This window comes from Mastigoproctus giganteus, chromosome 6 (genome assembly GCF_048544385.1).
Source record: "Mastigoproctus giganteus isolate SK-2022 chromosome 6, ASM4854438v1, whole genome shotgun sequence".
Taxonomy (NCBI): Eukaryota; Metazoa; Arthropoda; class Arachnida; order Uropygi; family Thelyphonidae; genus Mastigoproctus; species Mastigoproctus giganteus.
Window position 1 is genome coordinate 238,933,856 of NC_143580.1, and position 15,989 is coordinate 238,949,844.

At 39.3% G+C, this 15,989-nt stretch overlaps 1 protein-coding gene across 1 annotated transcript in view; it reads left to right on the forward strand.

Annotated features, from left to right (window-relative positions):
* Positions 1-464: 464 nt before the first annotated feature.
* Positions 465-15,989, forward strand: part of cin (Molybdenum cofactor synthesis protein cinnamon) — a 321,839-nt gene continuing 306,314 nt past the window's right edge. The window contains exon 1 of the mRNA XM_090376470.1: positions 465-478. The gene's annotated coding sequence lies outside the window, so the exon portion shown is untranslated. The remainder of the gene's footprint in view (positions 479-15,989) is intronic.

Genomic DNA, 15,989 nt, shown 5'->3' on the forward strand with positions numbered 1-15,989 from the left:
CATAAACTCAAACTGAGGAAAGACAGTTGTAGAATAGATCTGCAGAAATTTGGCTTTAGCCAGCCCGTAGTTAATGGCTGTAACAAATTTCAATCTGTTGTGGAAGTTGATAGCTTAAATAAATTCAAGAAAGAACTTGACATTTCCATTATTTTATTATTATTATTTATTTATTTATTATTATTATTTGGTTAGAGAGAGAGATAATCTTTATTACCCTTCACGGCCATAAAGCCAGGGGCTTACAGTTTCCCAAACTTGAGAAAAGCTTGATTTCCTGTATTTAATACATCTACGAATGCCAAATGTTATTTATGCAACAAAACAATTTTTGTTTCCTTAGCAAGTTTGACGCCTTTTTTTTTAAGGTGTGGAAAATTGCTGGAGACAGGAAGGACACTTGTTTCCGGAATAAGGAGTTTTCATGACGCGTTTCCTGTATTCCTGCGGTAGATTTACGTGCATTTGTTAGTTCCCGGTAAGGTAATGTTCAGTTTGAGCGAGATTTTGTAGTAATGTGGAAAGAGCACGAGAAAGAATTTTTTATTTTATCATCGTGTATCACGTATATCGTACAATTAGTTACTAATATGTTTGAAAACGGAAATTCCTAGTGAAATATTCTTCGAGATGCAGTACACATGTAAAAATATTTAATAAAGTAATAAACTTTATAAATAAATAAAGTAAAAAAAAATAATAAATTAATAAAAATATTTTAACCACAATTTATTTGTGGATAAACGAATGTGTGACCAGTGCGGAATTTAGGTTGTCCGTGGGGAGGGAAGGGTTCTAGCACATTGTTATTATTATTCTTACTAGTCACATAGTGCAAGGAAGCCTAAGGCTTATTCTGCACCAGCTAAAAAAAAAAAATTCAGAGTTACCCCCAGAGAGAAGTAGAAGGGAATCACCAAGAAAGAGAAGAATGATGATATCCAGCTCAGGACACTGGGTGTGCCAATTCCATATTCTACAGATGTGAGCCCCTGGGGCCAAAACAGAACCCCAAGATATCATTTTTCTCATTCTTGGTGATTCCCTTCTACTTATCTCTCTCAGGGTAACTAGGGAAATTTTTTTGGATGCTGCAGCATAAGCCTCAGGCTTCCTTGTACCATGTGGCTAAGTAGTAGTAATAAGTTCACAAGCTAGACTGATAAAAAGATACTAATTGTCTTAAGTTTTTTTTTTTTTTTTTTTTACAGCACTACTAAAAAATTAAGCAATACTAAAAAAGTGAAAAATAAGTGATGCATTATATATATATATAAAGTGAGAAAAAAAACAAGTCATAGAAGGGAGATAAAATATAACAAATGAAATATACATAATAAGAGATAAATTCTTATTTCCACTTTATTTTATTCTCTCTGAGCAATGTGGACAGGCTGCCAGGACAGCCTGTGAGGTATTAGCATTAGTAGAGGCTTATGATTTTGAACGAACAGAGGGGTGAAGTGGAAGTGGTTTTTTTTTTTTTTTTTTTTTGGCTGATGCTGCATAAGCTTGCTTTCTTGCATCAAATGCCTCTACTAATGCTAATGCTAATGATGCAAGAAAGCAAGCTTATGCAGCATCAGCCAAAAAAAAAAAAACTACTCCCATTTCACCCCTCCATTCTTTCCAAATACCTGTCCAGCTCAGCCTTAAATTTATTTAGGGCTGAACAGACTTCCACAACAAAGGATGGACGTCCGTTCCACCAACCAACTACCCATTGGCTAAAGACAAACTTCCGCACATCTATCCTACATTTTTCCTCAATTTGAATTTATGCCCTCTCAGGTGATTATTCTGAGCAAGAGGAAGAATCCCATCAGCATTGAGCATGCTCAAACCATTCAGTGCTTTATACACCTCAATCAGATCACCTCACAGGTGCCTAGTCTCCAGACACTAATTTGCAAAATTTAAATCTTTGTTCATAAGCGCAACCCTTTGTTCCATTCACTAATCTTGTTGCCCTTCTCTGTACTCATTCCAACAGCTCTACATCCTTCTTAAAATGAGGCCTCCAGACCCGTATACAGTACTCAAGGTGTGGCCTGACCATTGCCTTATACAAGGGGATAATCACCTCCTTATCCCTGCTAGAAATATTTCCTGTATATTAGCATTAGCATTAGTAGAGGCATTTGATGCAAGAAAGCAAGCTTATGCAGCATCAGCCAAAAAAAAAAAAAAAAAAACCCACTTCCACTTCACCCCTCTGTTCGTTCAAAATACCTGTCCAGCTGAGCCTTAAACTTATTTAGGCTATCAACCTCCACCACAAGGGATGGAAGTCTGTTCCACCAACCAACCACCCGCTGGCTAAAGGCAAATTTCCGCACGTCTATCCTACATCTGTCTTTCCTCAATTTGAATTTATGCCCTCTCAGGTGATTTTTCTGAGCTAGAGGAAGAATCCCATCAGCATTGAGCATGCTTAAACCATTCAAGGCTTTATACACCTCTATCAGATCACCTCGCTGGTGCCTAGTCTCCAGACACTGTAATTTGCAAAACTTAAGCCTTTCTTCGTAAGAGCACCCCTTTGTTCCATTCACTAATCTTGTTGCCCTTCTCTGTACTCGTTCCCGCAGCTCTACATCCTTCTTGAAATGAGGCCTCCAGACCTTTATACAGTACTCTAGGTGTGGCCTGACCATCGCCTTATACAATGGAATGATCACCTCCTTATCCCTGCTGGAAAAATTCCTGTATATCATTGACAATACTCCATGAGCTACCCTTGCAGCCCGTCTGCACTGCTCAGAGAACTTCATATCTGCCTGCACAACCACCCCCAAGTCCCTTTCATTCTCTACCACTGTCAGTGTAGTACCACAGAGTTGTTACGTTGCTCTGGGGTTGCTGTTTCCCATGTAGTACTTTACATTTGTCAATGTTAAACTTCATTTGCCACCTCTCAGCCCATCTGCTCAACCTTTCCAGATCCTGTTGCAGCAGCATAGTGTCCATAGTGTCCTTGACAACCCTGCCAACCTTTGTATCGTCTGCAAACTTGGACATTAAGCTGGATATACCATAATCAATATCATTTATAAATACAGAAAACAATAATGGACCCAACACTGAGCCCTGAGGGACTCCACTAATAACATCAGTCCACGATGAGCAGTGTCCATTGATTACCACTCTCTGTCTTCTCCCCCTCAACCACCCCTTTATCCATAGCAGCAATTTTCCTCCAATGTCACACTGCTCCAATTTGTGTAGCAGTCTTCCATATGCAACAGTATCAAAAGCCTTTCTAAGATCCAAGTATATAATATCAAAGTTATTCCCTGCATCCAGTTCTTTTGTGACTGCATCATAGTATCCAATCAAGTTGGTCAGGCAAGACTTCCCCTTAACAAAACCATGCTGTGTCTGAGCTATAACTGAAGTCTTGTCTAAATGATCCTGCAGTGCTTCTTTAACCAGTGCCTCCATTAATTTTCCTGGAACAGAAGTTAAGCTCACAGGTCTATAATTACTTGTGTCAGCCTTTGATCCTCCTTTGTGAATTGGGGTCACATTTGCACATTTCCAGTCTATGGGTACCTCCCCTGAGTCCAAGGAAGCTCTCATAATTATGGCTAAGGGTTTGCTTACTTCCTTTGCTGCCTCCTTTAATATAACTGGATAGATCCCATCCACCCCGGGTGCCTTTCTTGTGTTTATCTTCAACAGTTTCTCCTCCACTTTACTCCCAGTTATTTCAAGATTCTGTAGCTTACTGCTAGAGTTGAATACACCTCTGGCATTCCCCTCGCTGAATAACTCCTCATGTGTGAATGTCGATGCAAAATATTCATTTAGTTTGTTGGCTACCTGAGCAGGATCATCAACACGTGACCCATCAATATCAAGTGGACCAATCTGATTCATCCCCTTCCTTCTAGAGTTTACATAAGTAAAGAACTCTTTGCTGTTTTTCTTTGCATCCCTTGCCAAGGATTTCTCGTAATCTGCCTTCGCCTGCCTAACCTCCTTTGTAACTTGGTTGCATATCAACTTGTATCTATCATAGGTTTCTGTGTCATGTGTTAATTTGTATGTATCCCATGCATTTTCCTTCTCTGCTATATGCCTCATTAGTTCATCTGACATCCATTTTGGCCTAAACCTTGAACAAAATTTCTTAGTTGGTATGTAAAGCCTAGTAGCTTCCAAGATAAGTTCTTTGAATGCTTCCCATTTTGAATTTGCTGTTGGTTACATCATCAGTTGGTCCCACTGTATAGAATTTAAATACTCCTCAGTCCATCGTAGTCGCCTTTACGGAAGCAATAACCCTTCCCTTTACCCCTAATGGTAGTTACCTCTTTGAGTAAATCCCACTTCAGCACACTGTAATCACTGCCACCTAGTGGTTCATTTATCTGCAGATTCTTAATGCATGAAGAATCACTGCTGATAATCAAATCAAGAGTATTACTCCCTCTAGTTGCCTCCCGAACATGCTGATGTAGAAAACAATCATCCAATAAATCCACAAAAGCCCTGCTAGTGTGTGAGTAACCAACCCCCAAATTCCAGTCAATATCTGGGAAATTAAAATCTCCCATTATAAGACACTCTGATTTACTGGCCCGCTCTATTTCCCTGTACAGTTCCTTATTATACTCATCAGAGTCATTAGGCCTATAGCACACTCCTACTCTCAATTTTGATCTCCCAATGTTTATGTCACACCAAACTGACTCCACACTGCACTGTTCAGCGATGTCGACTGGCTTCACTTCCTTGGTTTTTATGTGTTTCTTAACTAATAGCATAACCCCTCCCCCCTTCCTATCCTGTCTATCCTTTCTGTAGACGTTGTACTCCCCAAATTGCAGTTCTGCATCCCTTATATCTGTGTGACACCACGTCTCTGATATCCCAACAATATCTGCCTTCGATGTTTTGAGCAATACCTCAAATTCATCAAATTTATTTACTAAACTCCTAGCATTGGTGTACACGCAAGTATACCTGCACCTGTTTCTATTCTTAGCTACCCTAACACAACCCATGTGTTTACTTGTACTGCAATGGCTCCCAGCAGTCTCTGAAATACCATGCATCTTGTTTTTCAGGCTTCTGCTCATTCTAATAGAAGCAGTGCAAGAATCTCTTTCACCTCTGCCAGTGGCTACTGTCAATCTATTGGTCTTTGTCTCCCCCCAAGCTAGCAGTTTTCCGACCCACCTAACACTGCCTCGATATCATTGACAAGACACCATGAGCCACTCTTGCAGACCGTTTGCACTGCTCAGAAAACTTCATATCTGCCTGCACAATTACCCCCAGGTCCTTTTCATTCTCCATCACTGTCAGTGTAGTAACCCACAGTTGATACATTACTCTGGGGTTGCTGCTTTCCATATGCAGTACTTTACGTTTGTCAAAGTTAAACTTCTGTTGCCACCTTATTATATAGCTCAACTTATTATATTTCATTATGGTTGTCGGGTATCTCTACTATAAGTAGTAGTGCCCCAGATCCATAACCCAGTTTAATAATTTAATACTTTTTCGTGCTTGTTTAGTCGTTCAGTAATGTGATTATATCCTATTATTTTTATCAATATTATATATCTATATGTTGAAAGTGGAAAAAAAAAAAAAATTAAGGAAAGAAAGTGAGGGAGATAGAGAGTGAAGATAACTGATAATAACTAATAAAATATGCATAAGAAATAAATAATTACAAAATTAATAATATAAGGATGTTGCCACAACTTACTAAACTGGCCTCTCATCAAGTTTTAGTGGGCAGGATTACAAGCAAAATATCAACGTGTATTCATTTCTAATGTAAACCATAAGCAAAAAGCATAAATATAAATAACAATGAGAATAAAATTTTTGTTACCAAAATAAAGGACAATGAAAGTGAAATGTAAACAAAATTTTATTTTTTTTTTTTTTTATTTGGTAAACAATAAAAATTACAAGAATTAAAAGGGGAGTTTCAGAAAATAGCTTATGAACTTTACAGTTGACACTATGAAGATGAGAAATTGGAATTGATAACAGAAATTTTTAGAGACATATAACTTATTAGTCTAATACAAGTTAAGGTAAAGAGATTTGAAAACATAGTTAAAAGCAAGTAGCCATAAAAGAGAGCAAGAGACTGAGATAATATTAGGCAAAATTACAAGCAACAACTTGCAGAAAAAAAAAAAATAAATAAATATTGATATAAAACTAAACAGTACTGGCACCTGGAAATAAATTTTTAACCAGAATCCATAAATTTCTAAGAGTAAAAAAAAAATGTTAAGTGGATATAGGAATGAAAAAAAATCACCGAAATTTCAAGTGAAATGTAGCATATTTGGTCCAATGACAAATGAAGCAAACATACATGAAAGATAAGGGTTGAGGGTAATAAACTTACTTTAGAGATATGCAAGGAAAAAAAAAATTAATAATTACAAAAAAACAACTGAAAAGTTGTTTTTTGTAATTATTTTATCAGTTTTCTAATTATTTATTTCATATTATGCATATTTAATTAGTTATCTTAACTGAAATTTAATTTCACTAGTCGTTAAAAGTTTTGTAATGTAAATAAAACTTTCTTAATTTAAATTCCACAGTATATTGTAAGTTTAAATTTGTAAAGTATTTGGAAAGCTACAGCTTAATATTCAGATAGCCTTTGTTATTGATATTTTAGCCGGAACTTTATAACTTTCCTTTGGTTGCTTAAATTTAACTTCTTTCATGGTTAAAGTTTTGTTAACAGTTTAATGTCTGCAATATTTTGTTGACATAAATTATGTATTTGAACTTCACAAATTTGAACTTGACAAAACTTGCAAGTTCAACATCTTGTTGAACTTGCAAGTTCAACAAGATTTTGTTGAACTTGCAATTTTGTTTAAATAATGGTTGCTACAAGGTCCACTTATAATATAAAGTCTAAGGACATCTGGAGTTAGACAGAAATGCCCAAAGGCATTTTCTGTGTGTCATGTCTTCATCATTTGTATAGCCTGTGGCATGTATTCTAAAGCTGGTCTAGTACACAGACCTAGCTCAACTGATGATTCTTTTATTTGCAAGTGATATAAGGCTTATGTTTCTTATGTTGCATGCATGCTTGTTAAGGCTTGCCAACTGATACACCCCAGATTTGGGTCCCAGAAAAGAATGCAGACTGCTCTGGTTATAGGTGATCTAGTTTTATTGGGAGGCCTTATTGTCAGGGAAACAGGTAAAATTTTTTGTATTGAAGATAGGTGGTGCAGAACCAGAGTGTATTTGCCAGGAGAAACAATTCCCGATGTTACTAACAGATTGTCAGAAGTAAAGAGATCATTAATATTCACGTAGGGACTAATGATATTAAAGGTACAAGCCCTGGCCATCTGTTGGATATATATATGAATGTGCTGAAAAAAATGCCATGAGTTAGGTCAGTATGTGTATGTGTCTGAAATTCTGAAACCCTTGTGGATTAACTGAAGACGAGAGAATCTGCAAGGCTCTAGGGAGGAATATTTTTATCAGCATGCACTGCCATTGCCGGACCAAGGTATTTTTGCGCCCCAAGCAGAAAGCTTTTTTAGCACCACCTTTACTAAGGATATATATATATTTTTCTTCCATGAATTTTAGGCGCCTCCATAGCCAGGTGGGAAGGCGCAGCAGTGCATAGCACATGCTTCTTGATTAGACCGGGGTTCGAGCCCGTCACCACCAAATACGGAGGATGCGGAAAGGTCAAGGAATGACCACCGCATATCCCGGAGCAATATGGCCTTAGTTGCTAATGCTCCTAAAAACCAAATAACAAACAAACAAACAAACAAACAAACCATGAATTTTAAAATTTGGTGGCCTTTAAAGGATGGCCCCTGGGCAAGGGCCCAGCTAGCTTGTGCCTTAATCAGGCACTGTAGCCCACATATGTAGGTACAATGAATCTATTTTGTAGAGATGGTATTCATTTGAACAAAGTTGGTTTAAGGATTTTTGCCACTATCATTGAAGATACCTTAAGGATTCGCTGAAACTGATAGTTATCATTAGCATTAGTTGAAGCATATAATGAAAGAAAGCAAGTTTATACAGCATCAGCCAAAAAAAAAAAAAAAAAAAACCCTTCCTATTTCTCACATCTGGTCACTCCAGATGTTTGTCCAGTTCAGCCTTAAATTTATTTAAGCTATCAACCTCCATACAGATAGAAGTCTGTTCCTTTTGTTTTGTTCGAATCGTCAGTCTGAACCTAACCAGCATAAGCTTCAGGCTTCCATGCACCATATAGCTAATAATAATAATTCCATCATCTCTACATCCTTTCTAAAGTAAGGCCTCCAGACCTGGTACGGCATATGCTACTCATATGCCGTACCTTGCATTTTTCAATGTTAAACATCAGCTGTATTTCTCAGCCCATCAACCCAATTTCCCTAGATCTTGTTGCAATAACTCACCCTGATGATTGTCATTAACCACATTCCAAACTTTATATCATCTGCAAACTTTACGACATTAAACTTGATATACTTTCATCAATATTAATGTCTGATTCCATCAGGATCAATGTCTAAGTTTGCAGACGATATTAAGGTTGGCAGGGTTGTTAATGACACTAATGATGGTACGGTACTGCAACAGGATCTAGAAAAATTGAGCAGGTGGGCTGAGAGGTAGCAACTGAAGTTTAACATTGAAAAATGTAAAGTACCGCATGTGGGAAGCAGTAAACCCTAGAGTAACGTATCAACAGGTACTACACTGACGGTTGTAGAGAACGAAAAATATCTGGAGGTAATTGTGCAGTCAGATATGACGTTTTTGAGCAGTGCAAACGGTCTGCAAGAGAAGCTGATGGTGTCTTGTCAATGATATACAGGAATTTTTCTATCAGGAATAAGCAGGTGATTATCCCCTTGTGTTAGGCAATGGTCAGGCCACACTTTGAGTACTGTATAGAGGTTTGGAGGCCTCATTTTAAGAAAGATGTAGAGCTGCTGGAATGCATACAGAGAAGTGCAACAAGATTAGTGAATAAAACAAAGGGTTGATCTTAGGAAAAAAGGCTTAAGTTTTGCAAATTAAAGTGTCTGGAGATTAGCACCTGCAAGGTGATCTGATTGAGTTGTATAATTTTTTTTTTTTTTTTTTGGCTGGTCCAGCATAAACCACAGGCTTCCTTGCACCATATGTCTAATAATATTAATAAGACCTTGAATGGTTTGAGCATGCTCAATGCTGATGGTATCCTTCTTCTTACCCAGAATAATCACCTGAGAGGGCGTAAATTCAAATTGAGGAAAGACAGCTGTATGCTAGATGTGCGGAAGTTTGCCTTCAGCCAGTGGTCGGTTGATTGCTGGAACAAACTTCCATCTGTTGTTGAAGTTGATAGCTTAAATAGATTCAAGGCAGACTTAGACAAACATTTGGAGCGAGTGGATGGGTGAAATGGCAAGTGTGTTTTTGGCTGATGCTGCATAAGCTTAGTTTCTTGCATCATTAGCATTAGTAGAGGCATTTGATGCAAGAAAGCAAGCTTATGCAGCATCAGCCAAAAAAAAAAAAAAAAAAACCACTTCCACTTCACCCCTGTTCGTTTGAAATACCTGTCCAGCTGAGCCTTGAACTTATTTAGGCTATCAACTTCCACGACAAGGGATGGAAGTCTGTTCCACCAACCAACCACTTGCTGGCTAAAGGCAAATTTCCGCACGTCTCAGCAAATTTCAGTCCAGGCAAATTTCAGCCTGGACTGTACTTGTTAACAGGACAGATTGCTTCTACAGGGATGGGATACACTTAAATAGAAAGGGTGCAAGAATTTTTGCTGATGCTGTCGAGGCAGTGTTAGGTGGGTCGGAAAACTGCTAGTTGGGGGGGATACAAGGACTAATAGATTAACAGTAGCCACTGGCAGAGGTGGAAGTGATTCTTGCACTGCTTCTATTGAAATGAGCAGAAGCCTGAAAAACAAGATGCAGGATATTTCAGAGACTGCTGGGAGTCATTGCGGTACAAGTAAACACATGGGTTGTGTTAGGGTAGCTAAGAATAGAAACAGGTGCATGTATACCTGCGTGTACACCAATGCTAGGAGTTTGGTAAATAAATTTGATGAATTTGAGGTATTGCTCAAAACATCAAGGGCAGATATTGTTGGGATATCGGAGACGTGGTGTCACACAGATATAAGTAATGCGGAACTGGAATTTCGGGAATACAATGTGTATAGAAAGGATAGACAGGACAGGAGGGGAGGAGGGGTTATGCTATTAGTTAAGAAACACATAAAGTCCAAGGAAGTGAAGCCAGTCGACATCGATGGACAGGGCAGTGTCGAGTCAGTTTGGTGTGACATAAGCATAGGGAAATCAAAATTGAGAGTAGGAGTGTGCTATAGGCCTAATGACTCTGATGAGTATAATAAGATATTGTACAGGGAAATAGAGTGGGCCAGTAAATCAGAGAGTCTTATAATGAGGGATTTTAATTTCCCAGATATTGACTGGAATTTGTGGGTTGGTCACTCGCACACTAACAAGGCTTTTGTGGATTTATTGGATGATTGTTTTCTACATCAGCATGTTCGTGAGGCAACAAGATGGAGCAATACTCTTGATCTGATTATCAGTAGCGATTCTTCATGCATTAAGAATCTGCAGATAAATGAACCACTAGGTGGCAGTGATCACAGTGTGTTGAAGTGGGATTTACTCAAGGAGGTAACTACCATCAGAGTTAAAGGGAAGGGTTTTTGTTTTCGTAAAGGCGACTATGATGGTCTGAGACAGTATTTAAATTCTATACAGTGGGACCAACTGATGATATTACCAACAGCAAACTCAAAATGGGAAGCATTCAAGGAACTAATCCTGGAGGCTACCAGGCTTTACATACCAACTAAGAAATATTGTTCAAGGTTTAGGCCTAAATGGTTGTCAGATGAACTAATGAGACAGGTGGCAGAGAAGAAAAATGCATGGGATACATACAAATTAATGGGTGACATGGAAGCCTATGATAGATATAAGTTGGTCTGTAACCAAGTCACAAAGGAGATTAGGCAGGCAAAGGCAGACTACGAAAAATCCTTGGCAAAGGATGCAAAGAAAAACAGAAAAGAGTTCTTTACATATTTAAACTCAAGAAGGAAAGGGATGAATCAGATTGGTCCACTGGATATTGATGGTTCAACAGTTGAGGATCCTGCTCAGGTGGCTAACAATCTAAACGAGTATTTTGCATCTACATTCACGCATGAGGAGTTATTCAGAAGGAGAATGATGTAGGTAAAGTAAACATTGGCAGTGAGCTGGATGATTTTGTAATAACTGAGAAGAAAGTGGAGGAGAGATTGTTGAGGATAAACATAAAAAAGGCACCTGGGGTGGATGGGATCTATCCAGTTATATTAAAGGAGGCAGCAAAGGAAGTAAGCAAACCCCTAGCCATAATTATGAGAGCTTCTTTGGACTCAGGGGAGGTACCCATAGACTGGAGATGTGCAAATGTAACCCCAATTCACAAAGGAGGATCAAAGGCTGACACAAGTAATTATAGACCTGTTAGTTTAACTTCTGTTCCAGGTAAATTAATGGAGGCACTGGTTAAAGAAGCACTGCAGGATCATCTAGACAAGAATTCAGTTATAGCTCAGACGCAGCATGGTTTTGTTAAGGGCAGGTCTTGCCTGACCAATTTGATTGGATACTATGATGTAGTCACAAAAGAACTGGATGCAGGGAATAACTTTGATATTATATATTTGGATCTTAGAAAGGCTTTTGATACTGTTGCACATGGAAGACTGCTGCACAAATTGGAGCAGTGTGGCATTGGACGCAAATTGCTGCTATGGATAAGGGGATGGTCGAGTGGCAGAAGACAGAGAGTGGTAATCAATGGACACTGCTCAACGTGGACTAATGTTATTAGTGGAGTTCCTCAGGGTTCAGTGTTGGGTCCGTTGTTGTTTTCGGTGTTTATGAATGATATTGATGATGGGATATCAAGTTTAATGTCCAAGTTTGCAGATGATACAAAGGTTGGCAGGGTTGTTAAGGACACTACTGACGCTATGCTGCTGCAACAGGATCTGGAAAGGTTGAACAGATGGGCTGAGAGGTGGCAAATGAAGTTTAACATTGACAAATGTAAAGTACTACATATGGGAAACAGTAACCCCAGAGCAACGTATCAACTCTGCGGTACTACACTGACAGTGGTGGAGAATGAAAAGGACCTGGGGGTAATTGTGCAGGCAGATATGAAGTTCTCTGAGCAGTGCAGACGAGCTGCAAGAGTAGCTCATGGTGTCTTGTCAATGATATACAGGAATTTTTCTAGCAGGGATAAGGAGGTGATTATTCCCTTGTATAAGGCAATGGTTAGGCCACATCTTGAGTACTGTATACAGGTCTGGAAGCCTCATTTCAAGAAGGATGTAGAGCTGCTGGAACGGGTACAGAGAAGGGCAACAAGATTAGTGAATGGAACAAAGGGTTGCTCTTACGAAGAAAGGCTTAAGTTTTGCAAATTACAGAGTCTGGAAACTAGGCACCGGCGAGGTGATCTGATAGAGGTGTATAAGGCTTTGAATGGTTTGAGCATGCTCAATGCCAATGGGATTCTTCATCTTGCTCAGAATAATCACCTCAGAGGGCATAAATTCAAATTGAGGAAGGACGGATGTCGGATAGATGTGCGGAAATTTGCCTTTGGCCAGCGGGTGGTTGGTTGGTGGAACCGACTTCCATCACTTGTTGTTGAAGTTGATAGCCTAAACAAATTTAAGCTCAACTGGACAGGTATTTCGAACGAACGGAGGGGTGAAATGGGAGTGGTGTTTTTTTTTTTTTTTTTTTTTGGCTGATGCTGAATAAGCTTGGTTTCTTGCATCATATGCCTCTGCCAATGCTAATGTCTATCCTACATCTGTTTTTCCTCAATTTGAATTAATGCCCTATCAGGTGATTATTCTGAGCAAGAGGAAGAATCCCATCAGCATTGAGCATGCTCAAAACATTCAAGGCTTTATACACCTCTATCAAATCACCTCGCTGGTGCCTAGTCTCCAGACACTGTAATTTGCAAAACTTAAGCCTTTCTTCGTAAGAGCACTCCTTTGTTCCATTCACTAATCTTGTTGCCCTTCTCTGTACTCGTTCCAGCAGCTCTACATCCTTCTTGAAATGAGGCCTCCAGACCTGTATACAGTACTCTAGGTGTGACCTGACCATTGTTTTATACAAGGGAATAATCACCTCCTTATCCCTGCTAGAAAAAGTCCTATATATCATTGACAATACACCATGAGCTACTCTTGCAGTCTGTCTGCACTGCTCAGAGAACTTCATATCTGCCTGCCCAACCACCCCCAGGTCCCTTTCATTCTCTACCACTGTCAGTGTAGTACCACAGAGTTGATACGTTGCTCTAGGGTTGCTGTTTCCAATATGTAGTACTTTACATTTGTCAATGTTAAACTTCATTTGCCACCTCTCAGCCCATCTGCTCATCCTTTCCAGATCCTGTTGCAGCAGCATAGTGTCAGTAGTGTCCTTGACAACCCTGCCAATCTTCGTATCGTCTGCAGACTTGGACATTAAGCTGGATGTACCATCATCAATATCATTTATAAATACAGAAAACAATAATGGACCCAACACTGAACCCTGAGGGACTCCACTAATAACATTAGTCCACGATACGCAGTGTCCATTGATTACCACTCTCTGTCTTCTCCCCCTCAACCACCCCTTTTTTCATAGCAGCAATTTGCCTCCAATGCCACACTGCTCCAATTTGTGCAGCAGTCTTCCATGTGCAACAGTATCAAAAGACTTTCTGAGATCCAAGTATATAATATCAAAGTTATTCCCTGCATCCAGTTCTTTTGTGACTGCATCATAGTATCTAATAAAATTGGTCAGGCAAGACTTCCCCTTAACAAAACCATGCTGTGTCCGAGCCATAACTGAAGTCTTGTCTAGATGATACTGTAGTGCTTCTTTAACCAGTGCCTCCATCAATTTTCCTGGAACAGAAGTTAAACTCACAGGTCTATAATTACTTGTGTCAGCCTTTGATCCTCCTTTGTGAATTGGGGGTCACATTTGCACATCTCCAGTCTGTGGGTACCTCCCCTGAGTCCAAGGAAGCGCTCATAATTATGGCTAGTGGTTTGCTTACTTCCTTTGCTGCCTCCTTTAATATAACTGGATAGATCCCATCCATCCCAGGTGCCTTTCTTGTGTTTGTCTTCAACACAAGAAAGGCACCTGGCTTACTGCTCTCTAGCTTACTGCTCGAGTTGAATACACCTCTGGCATTCCCCTCGCTGAATAACTCCTCATGTGTGAATGTCGATGCAAAATATTCATTTAGTTTGTTAGCTACCTGAGCAGGATCATCAACAGTTGATCCATCGATATCAAGTGGACCAATCTGATTCATCCCCTTCCTTCTAGAGTTTACATAAGTAAAGAACTCTTTGCTGTTTTTCTTTGCATCCCTTGCCAAAGATTTCTCGTAATCTGCCTTCGCCTGCCTAACCTCCTTTGTAACTTGGTTACAGATCAACTTGTATCTATCATAGGCTTCTGTGTCACATGTTAATTTGTATGTATCCCATGCATTTTTCTTCTCTGACATATGTCTCATTAGTTCATCCGCCATCCATTTAGGCCTAAACCTTGAACAATATTTCTTAGTTGGTATGTAAAGCCTAGTGCCCAGCTTGAACTGCTAGGCAAGACATTAAAGGCAGATATTGTTGGGATATCAGAGATGTGGTGGCACACAGACATAAGCAGGTGCAAAATTGGAATTTGGTGAGTACAATGCATAACATAAAGGATAGACAAGATAGGAAGGGAGGAGGAGTTATGCTGTTAATTAAGAAACACAAAAAATCTAAGGAAGTGCATCCAATTGGGGGAGATACAAGGACTAATAGATTAACAGTAGCCACTGGCAGAGGTGGAAGTGATTCTTGCACTGCTTCTATTGAAATGAGCAGAAGCCTGAAAAACAAGATGCAGGATATTTCAGAGACTGCTGGGAGTCATTGCGGTACAAGTAAACACATGGGATGTGTTAGGGTAGCTAAGAATAGAAGCAGGTGCATGCATACTTGCGTGTACACCAATGCTAGGAGTTTGGTAAATAAATTTGATGAATTTGAGGTATTGCTCAAAACATCAAAGGCAGATATTGTTGGGATATCAGAGACTTGGTGCCACACAGATATAAGGAATGCGAAACTGGAATTTGGGAAATATAATGTGTATAGAAAGGATAGACAGGACAGGAGGAGAGGAGGGGTTATGCTATTAGTAAAGAAACACATAAAATCCAAGGAAGTGAAGCCAGTCGACATCGATGGACAGGGCAGTGTCGAGTCAGTTTGGTGTGACATAAGCATAGGGAAATCAAAATTGAGAATAGGAGTGTGCTATAGGCCTAATGACTCTGATGAGTATAATAAGATATTGTACAGGGAAATGGAGTGGGCCAGTAAATCAGAGAGTCTTATAATGGGGGATTTTAATTTCCCAGATATTGACTGGAATTTGTGGGTTGGTCACTCACACACTGGCCAGGCTTTTGTGGATTTATTGGATGATTGTTTTCTACATCAGCATGTTCGTGAGGCAACAAGAGGGAGCAATACTCTTGATCTGATTATCAGTAGTGATTCTTCATGCATTAAGAATCTGCAGATAAATGAACCACTAGGTGGCAGTGATCACAGTGTGTTGAAGTGGGATTTACTCAAGGAGGTAACTACCATCAGAGGTAAAGGGAAGGGTTTTTGCTTTCGTAAAGGCGACTATGATGGTCTGAGACAGTATTTAAATTCTATACAGTGGGACCAACTGATGATGTTACCAACAACAAATTCAAAATGGGAAGCATTCAAGGAACTAATCTTGGAAGCTACCAGTCTTTACATACCAACTAAGAAATATTGTTCAAGGTTTAGGCCTAAATGGCTGTCAGATGAACTA